Genomic DNA, 16,032 nt, shown 5'->3' with positions numbered 1-16,032 from the left:
TCGGGCAAGAATAATAAAGGCGAGCAGCAATAGTTCTCCAAAAACAGAAGCCCGCCTATTTTCAACACTTTCTCCATCCAACTTATCATAACTTCACAAATTAATTTACACGGAAGTTCAACAAGATATACATGGCGCGTTTCTTTTAATGCAAAGAGAAAGTTCTTGTACATTAAACCAATTTGAAGTAATGCTTTCTTTTATTTCGCGGCGAAACAAAGTGATAGGACACGCGAGTGAAAGTTTCTTAGGACGGCAGGCTCACTGTTGCCACGGCGCGTACGATGGCGTCATCTAGCTGTACTTCCTCGACTTTGTTGCCTTACTATATGCGATCAATATGCTTGCCGCCAACAATTACAATTTCAATTGACCGATCAAGCAGTCGTAGAATCAATGAATGAATCTATATTTTGTTGCATCACTGAAGGAAAGCCTCAGAGCCTCCTTTGTAAACCAGAACGTGAAGGTATTTGTGGCATTCACGAAAGCGGCTTAAGGCCCTCATAAGACAAAACGAATGTGTGGGGAAAAAATAAGTGTTTTGCAACATGACCAATCTTTATTCAACCAACAGAAATTGAGTCATCCATTGTGCGAGAGAAGACACGCACAAAAACAAGAAACTCTCCGTTTTCGGTAGATTTCCGATAGTTTTTGCTGGATAGCGTAAGGTCAGTAAGAAACGACATTCCAGAAAGAATTTTGTTCGCTTCACCTCATTTAAGCTGAATAAGCACGACGTAGCGAAGGAGCAAATACGCAGAAACGTGCTCGAAGCTGTTGCCTGATAACGTAACCTAAAGCTGACCGAATAAAATATAGGCCAGCAACCAATTCGTTGTATGCCAGGTACTGTCTTACTTTCTTTTTCGACCAACTCCTTACACTTAGGCCTGCTTTGAGTAATTTTTTTTTTTTCTTTCGTGTATGGTGTGTTGTGTCTACAGTGCGGATCCACGTATTGAACAACGTGTATATAGTAGCACACCCTACCATAACATACTCACATGCCACCTACCTTTCCCTAGATTCCCACTTCCCCTTTCCCCAGTGAGGAGTAGCAGGCTAGAGACACGCTCTCCAGGCCGACCTCTCCTCCTTTAATATCATTAAAATCTATTCCTCCTCCTCCTCCTTTCATATTTCAGATGGTGGTCCTCTGGATTTCTCATTGGACATATGCCGAAGCATGGTGGCCCTCATTGATGTATCCTTTGAATAAAAAAAAGGTGAAAAGAAAAGAACCTGCGGTTTGCAAAGCTGCTGTAGCATTGCAGATATATATATATATATATATATATATATATATATATATATATATATATATATATATATCAGCCACTGTAGGCATTTATGCATTTACTGATTTTACCAAGTGTAACCGCAGGTCATAGGAATTCTTGTTTACGCATGTCGTATGTAACTTTTATGAAACGGATAATTAATGACCATTAGGTTTCATGAACAGTCACTGCTGGTATAATTTAGGGATCACTTAAACGGAAATTATTACCGTATAGCATGTTTCTAAACATAGCTTCGGCGCATTTGTATGGAACCCGCTACTCCTCGACACAGAGAAAACGCATAGAAAACAAATTACTGCCAATGTCGAAGGGACAATCTTTGCTGGAAACGTTGCTATCTCCCTGATGTATATCTAACATTTTCATCACTTGATACCATTGGTGTCACCCTTGACATTTTCGTGCCAGGACGACTACACCGGGACGTTGACTTTGGAGGAGTTTGCTGTGCTTCACAAACACATCAAACAATGGAAGGCAAGTATTTTTGAACTTGCATCTGAAAAATAACAGCAATACGTATATTTGAAGGCACTCAGTAAATTAGTTAGTCAGCATAAATCTTGCAAAAAACCCATATCACGATGTCTGTTGATGGTAACGCGTTCGGTATTGACTTAGTATAGTGACACAAGGTATTGCCACCGCCGAAACGAGTTATGCACGAGGCGTGTACTGCAGGAAGACTCCTCTTACTCGTTTCCCTAAGAACACTCGGCGCCATCTAGCGCCGCCACCACAAAGCATGCCTATGGCCTCCGAAATGCATGACGTGCCAGTGCGTGGCCTCGGAGACGAGAAGCATGGCACGAAAATTATAAACATGCATCTTGAAGCTTGAAATCTTGTAAGATTAAGAAGCTCGCAAAAGAAAAGCAGTGTACAACCAGCGATGGAAAAAAATCCCCGACGATTACGATACTCCATAATGCGAAATTTGAGCGCAGCTATATAGCACGTGTTTTCATCTCGCAATGTATTGGCTAACAACCTGTCTTCCGTGGCACGGTGCATACGGATCAAAGTGTGGTGCGACTGCCTGGCTAATCGTGATGCGTGAGCGCGATCCACAGCAGCCGCTGCAGACAGACCCACTGCTCATGCAGTGCTTTGTTTCCATAAAGACGACGCACGCTATTCAGGCGTCATCTCGTGAATGTCGTCGTCGCCGCAGAGCCCGTCCTGCTCGGCTCCACGCTGTTCTCACTCTTTCGTCATAACCTCCTCTCCCCCTTTCCTCCTCTCGCTCTCTTCGCTATCGTCGGCTTTCATCCGCGCTTCGCGTTCACTCTTTCATCCTTTTGCCGTGCTCGTTCACTCGGTTACGAGTTTGCGAGGGACGACGCGGACGCTCGCCGCAGGAACGGGCGCCTAAGCTGTGCTCTAAAAAAAGAAAAAACTACTGCGTAGACAAGAACACGGCGGTATCAGTTATCTGGCCTGTCTATCTGATATTCGATTAGCTGAGATTAAGAGGAGGAAATGGGGCTGGATAGGCCAGGTAATGCGCAGAGCAGATGACCGATGGTTTTTTACAATAACATAATTGGTTGTAGAGAACGGGTAAAACAGTCGACGACGCCAGAGGATTGATTGGTGTGATAAAACTTGAAAATTTGCAAGCATAGAATGGAATCCACTGGTGTAAGACACTGGTAACTTCAGCTCTCTTGAAGCGGTCCTGCACTGGACATAAATTATGCTTATAATGATGTCGAACTATAACTTTCCTTTTTTTTCCAGGAGGCCTTTAAATCTTATGACAAGGGTTCGACTGGATATCTCAGCACGTATGCATTAAGGAACGCTCTTCGATCTGCAGGTGAGCTCAGGGGCTCGATTTAAAACATTCTCGCATTTTCCGCGACCATTTCTGAGCTTGCTGAAGAAGTCTGTGCAAGCATATACCGCCTGTAAGGAGAAACTAGCGGCAGTCTTGATATCAATAAAACTCCATTGATGTTTTGATAGGTAAGATATTGTCAACCAGATCGCAGAGCAGATGGTGATAATGTATGCGGCAATATAGACTATAGACCGAGATTAAGTTCTAGCACTCATGAAAATGGTTGGATAACCGAATTCATAACGTTTGTTTGCCCTTCCCTCCCCTCACCTCCGCTTTGTTGTTGTTGTTGTTGTTGTTTGAGAAGTCGACGCTAACGTCACGTTTGGATATATAAACCTGTTCAGCGGGCGAGGAGGAAAGGGCGCGCGGCGACCCTCTCCTCCTCTCTGGCTTGTGCGAGCCGGCGAGGCGCTGCTTGACTTGATGCATTCGCGTTGTGGAACGATTCGGAGATGCTTTAGCTATATCTCCGTGAAATCTACGTGATGTCAATTAATACGAGGTCGTAACAAACACTTGTGGTAGCCTTTTGGTGCAGCAGTAGCTGCAGTATGTGGAGATTTCTATTGGATGTGCAAATATGCGACGCGCATCATCGGCCGCAGTGTTGCGAACTACTATTTAGGCTCTATTGGTTTACCCTCAACGAAGAGAACCGGCATGTTTCAATTGCCACTGTGAACTGGGAAATCTCAGCTAGTGTTTCATCGTTTGTCATGGGAACTAAACCATAAGAGTGCCCGTATACGGCCAACCCAATGCAACCACGAAGCATCTAAGCGCTATATCATTACAAAACCAGTTGAGTCAGCCGCCGGAATCGTTCTCACGCGTTTTAAGAATGCTAAGTAGACTTGAAAGTACTATACCATGTCTGCCTAAACCTGCTGTATGAGGCCCATGGGCTTGCTCAACACAGCGATCCAGTATAGTTGGTAAGCCAGTATGGTACGTAAAAGCTTTGTGCTTCGACATTGCGTTTTTTGTGCTGTAAGGCATAATATCCAAAGGGGATCGCATAAAAAAAAAAATCCGATGGCTACTCCGTGAGGACACTGTTTCCGTAAAACGGGTGAGTGCGACATTGAGGACGGGACGAACAAGGCTGAAAGAAACAAAAAAAGAAGTTTTTCATTCTCTGCTATAGTAAAAAAGAGGAAACAGGAAAACACTGGCTAATACCGCAACTAGGCCTCGCATAGTCATACCGCGTACTTGGACCATGTGCAGCATCTACCACTGCCTCGGATGCTCGCACAGTCTGCAGCTGGTCGCTCGACAACTCGATAAGTGTGATTAACGTATCGGTATGCACGTTATTACTAATCAGCATAATTTCATTCGTGCATGGAAATTTCGCTTTGCCAGCAGGGTGGTCGCGCAATATATCTAAACATAACAGTTTGAATACTTGTCAGAGTAAACAGCACAACTTATTCCGCAGCAGTATGGTACCCACGCGGCTGGATCGTCATGTTTCGTAACTAATCGTTGCTGCTGAACCGCAGCTTTCAATTACACTCAGAAGGCTGCAATATAAGGTCACATTCGTGCAATAAATTTTCAGAAATACACTACTGATCTCCGAGGCTGATAGTAGGCTCAAATACGCATGCAAACATCGCGCTGAGTGCGATATCCGCCTCAACGCCATCAGAAACTCCAGCCATGCCAACTTAAACCACTTCACCACGTCTCACACAACCGCTTACCTCGTAGCTAGAAGACACCGCTATAGCTAGAAAAAAAGAAAGCCACCTGAAACTGCCGCCGAGTGTGTATACCATGGCATACAAGACGGAGCGCACGCCCAAGCCTGCATACCGACTACCCATAAATGCTACCACTGCATACGGAACATGGTGGCGCCGATGAAAAAGACTGTTTGTAGGACTTGAATTTGACCAGCTTACAATCAGCAGTGATAAGGCATAGTCGTTAGCTCTTGTGCAGTGTACAGTATAGGGGTATTACTCAGGCTCGCGCGTGCGCACCTGACCCTTCTCTGGATCGCACAGCGCCGGCGGAGCGGCAGTCGCTCCCTAGCACATTCGCAGCAGCCCTAGCAGTCAGAGCTGTGACCCCTAACCCGCGGTTCGCAGTGAGTTGCGACCACGGCGGGTTCAGGCCAGTGGGGACAGGGTGAGTCTCGACCTAAGGTGTTTATTCACCTTGGTGTACAATGGTTCCAACAGACAGCAACAGCCACAACACACACAAACAACACAACACAACACAACACAAAACCTCAGCGGCGGAGCATTCCGCACGTCTGGGGCGAAACAAACCGCACAATGTGGGAACCACAAAAGAGGCTGATAAGAGTTCAGCTCACCCAAAAGTGGATCCGCGCTCGGGCCCTGGGGCGGTGAGTCGCACACCAAGGTCCGGGCGCCACAGGGGGACGGCGTGCGGCGGTCTCAGCGGCTGATTTGAGATGCGGCCGTTCGCTAGCTCTTCCGCCGTGAGACAAAGATCCGTCGGGGGAATAGCGCTTCTCCCGAGCGGCGGAGAAGGGTCTCCCCGGTTCCAAGAAAGGGAAAGGAGGGCACGGGGTGCCTTGGCTGCAGCGTCGCGGCCAGGCGCGAAGAGCAGCGGGAGCGGCGAAGGTGCCCTCTCCCAGCTACCCTCCGCGAGCGAGCACGTGATTATCGCGTGATAACCGCGTGGCCGCTCTGGAGATATCGGGATGCGCGTGCGATCCCCACATCCCCCCCTCCTTAAAATAACCCTTTAGCCGCTAAGAGGCCGCCGTCACCTGAGGCTTTCCTGCGAGAGGGACATGCTACTCCGACAGCAACACGGTTTGAGTCCATCCATGTTGGTGAGGGAGCAGCTCTAGCTGCAGACCGTCGTTGTCGCCGTGTAGGTGGTCGCGAGCCAGGCCGGAACGTTGAAGGATGTCACGGGGCAGCTTGACAGTCACAGGATGCAGTAGGAGGCAAGAAGGGCGCTGGGTCCGGGTCACCTTGCGTCTCGGCGGCGTCACCTGCCCAGTCGTGGTGGCGAAAGGGTCCCTGTATTTTTCTTGGCTGCCTCGATTACGCTGACGCGATCCCCGAACCAGCCTCGATATGGCGCAGGACAGCTCTTTTGATGTTCTCGGAGGTCGTTGCCCTCTGGTATTGGCGCACCCTCGCGGGTGTCGGCACGCAAGATCGGCAAAGGCGCGCCGACCCGCCCCGACGATGGCTTGCACCTCGCTGCGCAGCAGGGGTCCACTCTGTCCTTGCGGGAGAAGTGTACGCTCGGCCTTGAGGCTGGATGCTTGGTTGCGGGGCTTGCAACTCGGTCGCGGAGCTGTGCGGTGCGGTTCGGCGAATTCTGCGCCGCTGCGACCATTCCGGACCGGAAGTCGTCCGCTGCACCTCTCACCTCGCTGTTAGCCGCCGGAGGATGTTTTCTCGCCGCCTGTTGCCTGCACCGCGCTGCTGACTGCTTGCGGCTCGTCCCCACCGGCAGTGGAGATGGTCTTTCCTTTTTGCTTGATGGTGGTTGCACGGCTCCCGACGGGCGGTCTGCTGCTGCAACAATTCTGTTAGCCCCTCTCACTGCTTCCAAAGAGAAAGCGCGTGCTCGCTCTGGAAGCCTGCATGCTAGACATCGGAGGAGCATTCCGTCCGATATCGCGCACAATAAAATAGCCTCCGCGAACCGGACAGAGTTAGTTCTGCCGAGATCGCAAGTTATAATACCGCACCGGGCTCGAACGTCGAGCCGTGCCACCCGATGCCGCTGCCTGCGGGCGCGGGAGAGCATTCTCCTCGGGCCACTCGTTTCCTCTGTCATAGTAGGGTTTGAGATCGCAGACATGCACCGGTCGGCTGATCGGTCTTAGCTTCAAGTCCGCCAGCCTGTACACGAGTGAAGAGACAGTCTCTCGCACCCGGTACGGTCCTGTCCATTTCGGCGCCAGAGAAGCTGAGAATTTCTTACTGGCGTCGCTCAGGACGTGATTCCGTCTCAACACCAGGTCGCCCACTTTGTACTGAACTTCCCGATGAGAGCGGTCGTACTGCGCTTTCTGCTCGGCACGTGCAGTGCTCAGGTTCCGTCGCGCTTTTCGTAAAGCCTCCGTTACCTTCGCGCGCAGCCCAGTCGCATAATCGGCGCGTGCCGACGAAACAACCAGTTCCGTGCTGCATCGTTCCTGTAGAGTAAGTTCTACCGGATTCAACAGCTCCCTCCCAAGGTTGAGGGTGGCGGGTGTATACCCAGTCGATCTATTCACTGTCGACCTGATAGCAAATCCAATTTCAGGAAGACAAGCGTCCCACTCATTGTGCGTCCCCGCAAATGCAACTAGCATGTGCTTGATGTTGCGGTTCACACGCTCAGTGGGATTCGCCTGGGCATGGTACGTGGTTGTTCTCCTGTGCTTAATGCCGAGAGCTGCACAAGAGTCCACGAAGAGTTTGGCAGTGAAGTAGGACGCATTGTCCGTTATCAGCTGCTCAGGATAGCCGAATCGTGTGAACACCTCGATCAGCTTTCCCATGATTACGCGTGCCGTCAGCTTCCGTAGGGGGAACAGTTCCACCCACTTGCTGAAATGGTCTGTGACTACGAGAAGGAATCGGTTCCCGCTCGGTGTCCTGGGGTAAGGCCCCATGACGTCACATGCCGCAATTTGCCACGGTGTTCGGCTATTGATCGGCTGCATGAGCCCGGGTGGGCGTCCACCACGCGGCTTCACGCGTTGGCACACGTTGCACGAGCGGGCGTAGCGCATCACCTCCCGCTTCATTCCAGGCCAGGTAGCAAAGCGGCACAACTTCAGATAAGTCTTAGGGCCACTTGCATGCCCGGCCAGGCACGTATCGTGAAAGTAGCGTAAAAGTGCTCCTCTCAGCGTGCGTGGAATCACCGCTTTGAAGGACTCGTGTGTATCCTTCTCAGCGGGAATGTATCTCAGCAGGACGCCGTCAGAGTCTAGCAGGTAGGAATCCAACGCGCTCACAGCATTACCAGCCGTTTCAGAGCGCCGCGCACCCACAGCAATACCAGCTGCGTCCATGTGCGCCGCGGCCGCGCCGCCGGGCTCCCGGAGCCCCTCAAACACTTTCTTACAAAACGGATCCTCCCGCTGTGCCTCTAACAGCTCCTTTCTGCCGAACACGCTCCCCACAGAACTGACGCAGTCCAAGTGGTTCACGCTTTCGTCCTGAGAAGGGGGTTCATCCGCCCTTCCTTCGGGACCAGCGCCGTCGAGCATTGTAGCAGTTACTCTGCTCTTCGGCTGAGTCACTGAGGGGTCACGATGGGTATTAATATTACCCCTCCTGACAACCTCAATCGTCGCAGCGGTTAGTCCGCTCTCAAGCTCAGTTTCGGGCGAGGTGAGTTGAGTAGTAATATCACTCTTCTCACAGTCAACGGGCGCGCGCGAAAGTGCGTCCGCCACAACGTTGTTTTTTCCTCTCCTGTAGCGCACGGTAAAATCGTATCGCTGCAGGAGAAGTGCCCATCGCGCGAGCCGGCCGCTCGGCTCTCCTAAGCGCCTAAGCCAAGTTAATGCCATATGATCGGTCTCAATTATGAATGGGACTCCATCAATATAGTAATCAAACTTTTTGAGAGCGAAAATGATCGCCAGACATTCTTTTTCTGTCACGGAGTAATTTTTCTCTGCGGGAGTCAAAGAGCGGCTCGCAAAAGCTACCGGGCGCAAGCTACCTTCGTGCTGTTGGAGCAAAACCGCTCCTAGGCCAAGGTCGCTGGCGTCCGTATGAATGACAAATTCTTTGTTCAAATCAGGTAGCCTTAACTCGGTGGTTTCCACGAGCGCGTTTACGAGGTTGCGCAGTGCTTCCTCTTGCTCGGGACCCCACCTCCACTGCTCACCTTTCCTCAACAGCATTGTCAAGGGGGCTTGCAGTGCAGCGCAGTTTGGGATGAACTGTCGATAGAAATTCGCCAGCCCCAAAAAGCGTCTCAGTCCGCCTATGTCTTCCGGTGACGGGTAGTTCAATAATGCCTGAACCTTGTCATCACACGGTAGAAGGCGTCCGTTATCCAGTTTAAACCCCAGTAGCGTTACTCGGGTTGCCGCAATCTGGGTCTTGGTCGGGTTTAGCGTTATCCCCGCAGACCTCAGACGCTCCAACACGTCCCTGAGATGGCGTAAGTGCCCATCAAAGGTACGCGAGTATACCACAACATCGTCCAGGTAAGCAAGAGCGTGGTGCCACCTTGCGTCACCCAAGACACGGTCCATCAGGCGCTGACAAGTCGCAGGCGCACCGACAAGTCCGAATGGCATACGGGTAAACTGGAAAAGTCCCCTGTGACAAGTGAAGGCAGTCTTCTCTCGGTCACTGGGATCTACCTCCACCTGAAAGTATCCTCTGCTTGCATCGAGCGTAGTGAAGTACTTCGCTCCGCCAACGTTGGATACGATCGAAGGAATGCTAGGAAGCGGATATGCGTCCTTGCGTGTCACCTCGTTCAGGCGGCGATAGTCAACACAAAGGCGGGGCGTCCCATCCTTTTTAGGAACCAACACCACAGGAAAACCCCATGGGCTGTCCGATCTTTCAACAACGCCTGTATCGAGCAGTTCGTCCAGAGCGCTGTCTAGTGCTTTCCTCTTAGCCAAACTCACCGGCCGAGGATTGCACTTCCACGGAAAGGCGTCACCTGTCTCAATTTTGTGCCTGTATAGCGTAGTGCAACCAGGCCGCTCTGTGAATACGGCATCATATTCAGTCAGAAGCGCTGAGAGGCGAGCCTTTTCTTCCCCCGACAAACTGCTTGAGTCGTCCAGCAGCGGGTGGTATCGTTCGCCCCTCACTGCGGCACAGTCTGCCACCGCAGCGGGGGTTACGGGCTGTGCGGGAGGGGAGCAGTTCCCCTCCGCGCCTCTTTTCTCAGCGCGGTTGGCCGGACGGCATTTCGACCCGGCCGCAACCGTTCTGAGGGACCTTTTCGGGCAATCGTTTGGTCGGTCTGCGCGCGAAGCATCATCGAACGAAGTTGTCTCTGACGCTTTTTGAAATGAAACGAAAGGTTTCAGGGTGCCACATGCTCGCTCCCTATATCCTCCGTTGCAGACGTCAATAACAATGCCCGTCTTGACGAGGAAATCTCTACCAAGAATTATAGGAACCGACAGGCCGGGAAGGTGAGCTAGGCGCTGTCGCCTCACTCGTTTCTCCCACCGCACCACAAGCCTAGCAGCACAGCTCGCGTGTGCCGTGCCGCTGGCCAGTCGGAAGGTCACATTACTCTCTCTCAGTCGGATAGTGCTCCGACGGAGATGTTCACACACCTCGTCGCCAAATAGTGAAGCGCTTGCTCCTGTGTCTAACAGCGCAAAAAACCTGCGCCGGGCGACTGTAACCTCTATGAGCGGGACTGGCGTGTCGCTGGGCAATCCAAAACGACAAGCCAGCGGGGCAAGGAGTTCGTGTGTCTCACTTCGCACCGCCGTAACCGCCGCCGGCCATGCAGCATTGCTCACCGGCGGCCCCGCTCGTTTCCCGAAAGCGCGTGCTCTCGGTTCGCAGGCTGTCTGCAATCCCGGGCGAAGTGCCCCGGCTGGTTGCAGCGATAACAGAGGAGAGCCGGCCTTTGACGGGCTTGGCGTCCAGTACCTCGCGCCGTTTGACCGTTGTTCCTCTGTATCGACTGCTCCCTTGCAGGTACGCTCTGCTCTCGCATCATCGAGCCGGCATATCGACCACGATTCTGCATACCTCGGCCATCGGCAGCGCATGCTGCACGCATGGCATAAGTGTACGGATCGAGAGCCCGGTCAGATAAGCCCCAACCGTTTCTCAGTTGTCCGTCACTGAAAGCAACCACACCATCTCCACCGGAACGAGTGCGAAAAGTGTCCCCGTTCCACGCGCATCGCGGCTCAAGTGCCCTCGACGCGGGGGGTGGAGGTCGGTATGAGCGCAAGGCGAGTATGTCCGCCTGTATGCGCTTTGTCTCCGAGGCCAGCTCATCCAAATCCCTGAACTTGCTGCCTCTTAGGTACGCTGCGAAGGTGGGATGAGCTTGTCGCGTGACTCTCTCCACCTTATCGCAGTTCGGAGCGGTAGGGTCAGCGGTACGATAAAGTTCGTCCATCGCCCTGACGTACTCGAGCAAGGATTCGTCCGGATGCTGAGTACGTAGCTCCAGCTCGCGCCGCAGACGACGCTCGTAATCTGCGGGCAGGAATTCCTCGCGTAATCCCGCTCGGAACTCAGCCAGCGTGCTAGACCGGTAGCCAGTAAGCCGGAACCAGCGGGCAGCGTGATCAGTTAACGACACTGGTATGACGCGTTCCAGCATCTCGTCATCGGACAGCCCCGTTGCGCGCTGGTAAGTCAGCACGCGATCGAGGTATTCGTTGACGCTAACTGAATCATGATACCCGCTGTAGGTGGGTAAGTCCACCCTCACTCTCGGTCTAGCAGCGGCGGCAGATGTCAGCAGAGTGTCCTGCACGGCACCTGTCAACCTCTCAATCAAGCGCATCGCATCCTGCAACAGCACCTGTTGAGGCTCGCTCTGGCCAGTAATGCCTGGCACAGGAGCAGAACGCGTCGAGCAAGTATGCCGCAGTGGCTCCATGCTCTCCGCAAACACTGGCGAAGGGTTCGGCGTAATGTGCCTCACGCCTTCAAGGGTACGAGGCTCGCTCTGGCCAGTAATGCCTGGCACAGGAGCAGAACGCGTCGAGCAAGTATGCCGCAGTGGCTCCATGCTCTCCGCAAACACTGGCGAAGGGTTCGGCGTAATGTGCCTCACGCCTTCAAGGGTACGAGGCTCGCTCTGGCCAGTAATGCCTGGCACAGGAGCAGAACGCGTCGAGCAAGTATGCCGCAGTGGCTCCATGCTCTCCGCAAACACTGGCGAAGGGTTCGGCGTAATGTGCCTCACGCCTTCAAGGGTACGAGGCTCGCTCTGGCCAGTAATGCCTGGCACAGGAGCAGAACGCGTCGAGCAAGTATGCCGCAGTGGCTCCATGCTCTCCGCAAACACTGGCGAAGGGTTCGGCGTAATGTGCCTCACGCCTTCAAGGGTACATCCTGCCGGAGAGAGCGCCTCGTGTGTAGCGCTACCCTCTTCGAAGCTTATCAAATTCCCAGGGCTAATGTTCGCCGCAGGGCATGACTGAGCGGTAGCAGTTACCGCCGCTTCGAATTGTTGCCTGTTGGTAGCAACCTGCGACAGCGTATACAACGGCTGTAAATCAGCCCCGTATGCTGCCATGGTTCGTTCGTGCAGTGGCAGACACTCACACAAACAGACTCAACCTGTCACACCTCTGGCCCCACGTTGGGCGCCAAATATAGGGGTATTACTCAGGCTCGCGCGTGCGCACCTGACCCTTCTCTGGATCGCACAGCGCCGGCGGAGCGGCAGTCGCTCCCTAGCACATTCGCAGCAGCCCTAGCAGTCAGAGCTGTGACCCCTAACCCGCGGTTCGCAGTGAGTTGCGACCACGGCGGGTTCAGGCCAGTGGGGACAGGGTGAGTTTCGACCTAAGGTGTTTATTCACCTTGGTGTACAATGGTTCCAACAGACAGCAACAGCCACAACACACACAAACAACACAACACAACACAACACAAAACCTCAGCGGCGGAGCATTCCGCACGTCTGGGGCGAAACAAACCGCACAATGTGGGAACCACAAAAGAGGCTGATAAGAGTTCAGCTCACCCAAAAGTGGATCCGCGCTCGGGCCCTGGGGCGGTGAGTCGCACACCAAGGTCCGGGCGCCACAGGGGGACGGCGTGCGGCGGTCTCAGCGGCTGATTTGAGATGCGGCCGTTCGCTAGCTCTTCCGCCGTGAGACAAAGATCCGTCGGGGGAATAGCGCTTCTCCCGAGCGGCGGAGAAGGGTCTCCCCGGTTCCAAGAAAGGGAAAGGAGGGCACGGGGTGCCTTGGCTGCAGCGTCGCGGCCAGGCGCGAAGAGCAGCGGGAGCGGCGAAGGTGCCCTCTCCCAGCTACCCTCCGCGAGCGAGCACGTGATTATCGCGTGATAACCGCGTGGCCGCTCTGGAGATATCGGGATGCGCGTGCGATCCCCACAACAGCGAAAGGCATGTTTCGTGGTGTCAGAGTGAGTCTAACTCATCGAAGGCGACGTTACGAGGCCACGCTATTCCAGAACTCGGAGCAGCCTGACCCCTTCCAGAAGAATGGAAATCTATTTTAAACAATAGGCGATTTGTGCATTATCAGGCTGAGTTGTGCATGCGTCGTTATTTATCAAAAATAGCTAATCACAATGGTTAGAGAATAATATTTCTTACAAGGTTAGTTGAAGCGCTATAATAATTCGGAATATCTTTTTGTTTTTCTCTGTAGGCTACGTCGTCAATCAACACGTGCTGAAGGCCCTCGTCCTGCGTTACGGCCACGACCGCAAGATAAGCTTGGCAGATTTCATCGGCTGCGCCGTCAAGCTCATGTGCATGATCGGTGCGTGCGACCTATAACAGGGCAGCGCTTTTACGCTTCCGGTTTGGCGTCATAGTCTTAGCAGACCTTGAAATTGACGCCGATTCTGAAAGGGTTCAACTACGCATAAGCCTTCCCATTTTCTCCATAGATGGCGCGCTGCCTCCCTAACATGCTGCTATGTGCACAGACACATAGCAGCATTTCCGGCTACAATGTATATGTGCCATGCAGCAAGGAGCCATAAGCCGTGTTCACATGAATGCGACACAAAATGCGACAGTAGCGCATCACATTTTTCCTACCGCGTGACGAGCTATGCGATGCGACAGCGTTCACGTGTAGCGCATCACCCCTGGTGCGATGGTGGCGCCATGCGGTGTCGCACATCGAAGGAAAAGCAGCGCTTTCAGACGCGTACGGCGCCACGCCACGTGTTAGATATGGAGCTGTTTCCTGCGATTACTTCGAGTTCCCCAGACCACATCGGATTGCAGCACAGCTAATTGAGGAATGCAGAAGCAGGAAAGCGCATTCCAGAGAAGCGACCGAGCAAACAAGTTTAAGGCAACAAGTTTACGTGCCAACAAGTTCGTGCGCCGCCGGGATTAGCAGGTGGGCATCCGACAATGAAGCAGGTGCAGCCCTCCCCTTCTCCTTGTTCGAAGTGCATTGCCAGTCTGCGAGGCAAGACCGCAGCAAGCCGCCAGGTGTGACACCACGACACGGGCGCCTACCATTGGCTGAAAGTGGCGTCATCGGAGTGGACTCTCCCATTGGTCAAACATGACGTGACTTGCAGTGCTCGAAGGGTTTATAAGAAGCCTTCCAGAGAGACCTGAGGATGCTGGGACATTTCCTGATTCCCTGATTCACCTCTCTCGAACTTCTTGCCGCGGGCCGCAGCGTCCGAGTTGCTGCCGGCCCGTAATGACAGTACGTCTGGTACTTGACGCTCACCTCCCTGTACATAATGTAGAATAAATCCCTCCCAAGTTTTTTGATTTTCATCCCGAAGTCCCGTCCTCCAACCCCTACACACGCCGCAGCTCGGCGAGTGCAGCAGATCGGTAGCAAATTCCTCTTCCCAGAATTCCTAATGCTTTGCGATCGCGTTTATATACACCGCGAAAGGCTACTTACCTGCCTGAATCCCCCACTATCTGGCACATTAATCTGACGGGCTTTGCTAGCGCATTAGCCCCGCTTGCATGGATGCGGTGCGCTAGAAAGTTGATGTGTGTGATACGATGCGCCAGTTGTCGTATTCATGTAAACGCGGCTACAGAATGTAAAACGAAAGGTGTAACGTTGAAAGATAGAAAGAGAACGGAACTAGTTATCTGTAACAATTTTGCCCTTCGTATTCTCTTTTCACCATTGGCTCTGTCGGCATCTTTTTAACCGGCTAACGAGCTAACAGCTAAATTACGCCTTAAAGGATAAGTGCTTAGTATACAACGGCAGTGTTTGCTGAGCCGTCTTCGAGAGGGACGCGTTGAAGAGATAAGAGCGATAATTAAAGAAAAAGGCTGGAAGGCGATCTAATCTCCTGTTCAAGTCAGTCAAAGACAATGTCTTCTATAAGTGAGTTGGGGGCGAGAATGAGGCAGTCTCACTCCCCCCGGCACTCCGTGCAGTCACATTTCAAGTGAGAGACGTAAAATGAGAGTCGGAATCAAAATTTTTTGGCTGAATAAACCTACGAAATAGGCCTATATTTTTTAACTGAATTCCTTTCCGGATTTACTTGAATTTTTAGACTGCACTTTCCTCGGGATCGGCCCAAGAACAAGGTTGGAAACACGCATAACCGATACAAAACGCACAACAACAACCAAAAAAGCAGCCTCTGGGTGGGTAGGGGGAGGGGGTTACTAGATAAGGATATTGTTTTTACAAAGTCAGAGACTTCAATTAACGGCCAGTCGTAGTATGTTTCGTAAGACATATATCCAAGTCACGGTCAGTCACTTTTTTGTGTGTGTGTTTGTGTGTGTGTGGGTACAGCAGGTGACGCATACCAATCTCCTGCCTTCTTTCAGACATTTACGACGCCTGGGACCCAGAAAAGGAGAACGCTGTGACCGTTAGTCGAAACGAGGTGAGTTGCGCCCTTATCACGCCTAATGCGAAGTCAACAACCGCAGCGTCCAAGGAATGACGTGCTCATTTGATTACTGCTCGCCGTTCTTTTTCTTTCAGTGGCTTAAATACACGATGTACTGCTGAGTATCTCCTCCGGTGTGTTCAACTCAGAAGCGAGCGTCGGAAATGCGACTGTCGCTTTCACGCTCGAAGGCGCTGCATTAATTTCGTCGTCAAATAAAAGGTTTTTACTTTCGACGTGTGTCTGTTTGTCATTGCGCGGAATGGTGCGGATACAAGGATGGAACGGCGATTTCGCAGGCATTGTCTCTGAGAACAATTAAACCATGACCTCGCCGGTTGGTAGATCTTGCAATGAC

The 16,032-nt window shown here is 52.4% G+C and overlaps 1 pseudogene; it reads left to right on the top strand.

Moving 5' to 3' along the window:
• LOC139055778 (calpain-A-like) overlaps positions 1–15,796 on the top strand; it is a 51,540-nt pseudogene extending 35,744 nt beyond the window's left edge.
• Positions 15,797–16,032: the final 236 nt, after the last annotated feature.

Source organism: Dermacentor albipictus, chromosome 2, assembly GCF_038994185.2.
Source record: "Dermacentor albipictus isolate Rhodes 1998 colony chromosome 2, USDA_Dalb.pri_finalv2, whole genome shotgun sequence".
In the NCBI taxonomy this organism is placed as follows: Eukaryota; Metazoa; Arthropoda; class Arachnida; order Ixodida; family Ixodidae; genus Dermacentor; species Dermacentor albipictus.
This window is presented reverse-complemented; position numbering and strand designations above follow the sequence as displayed.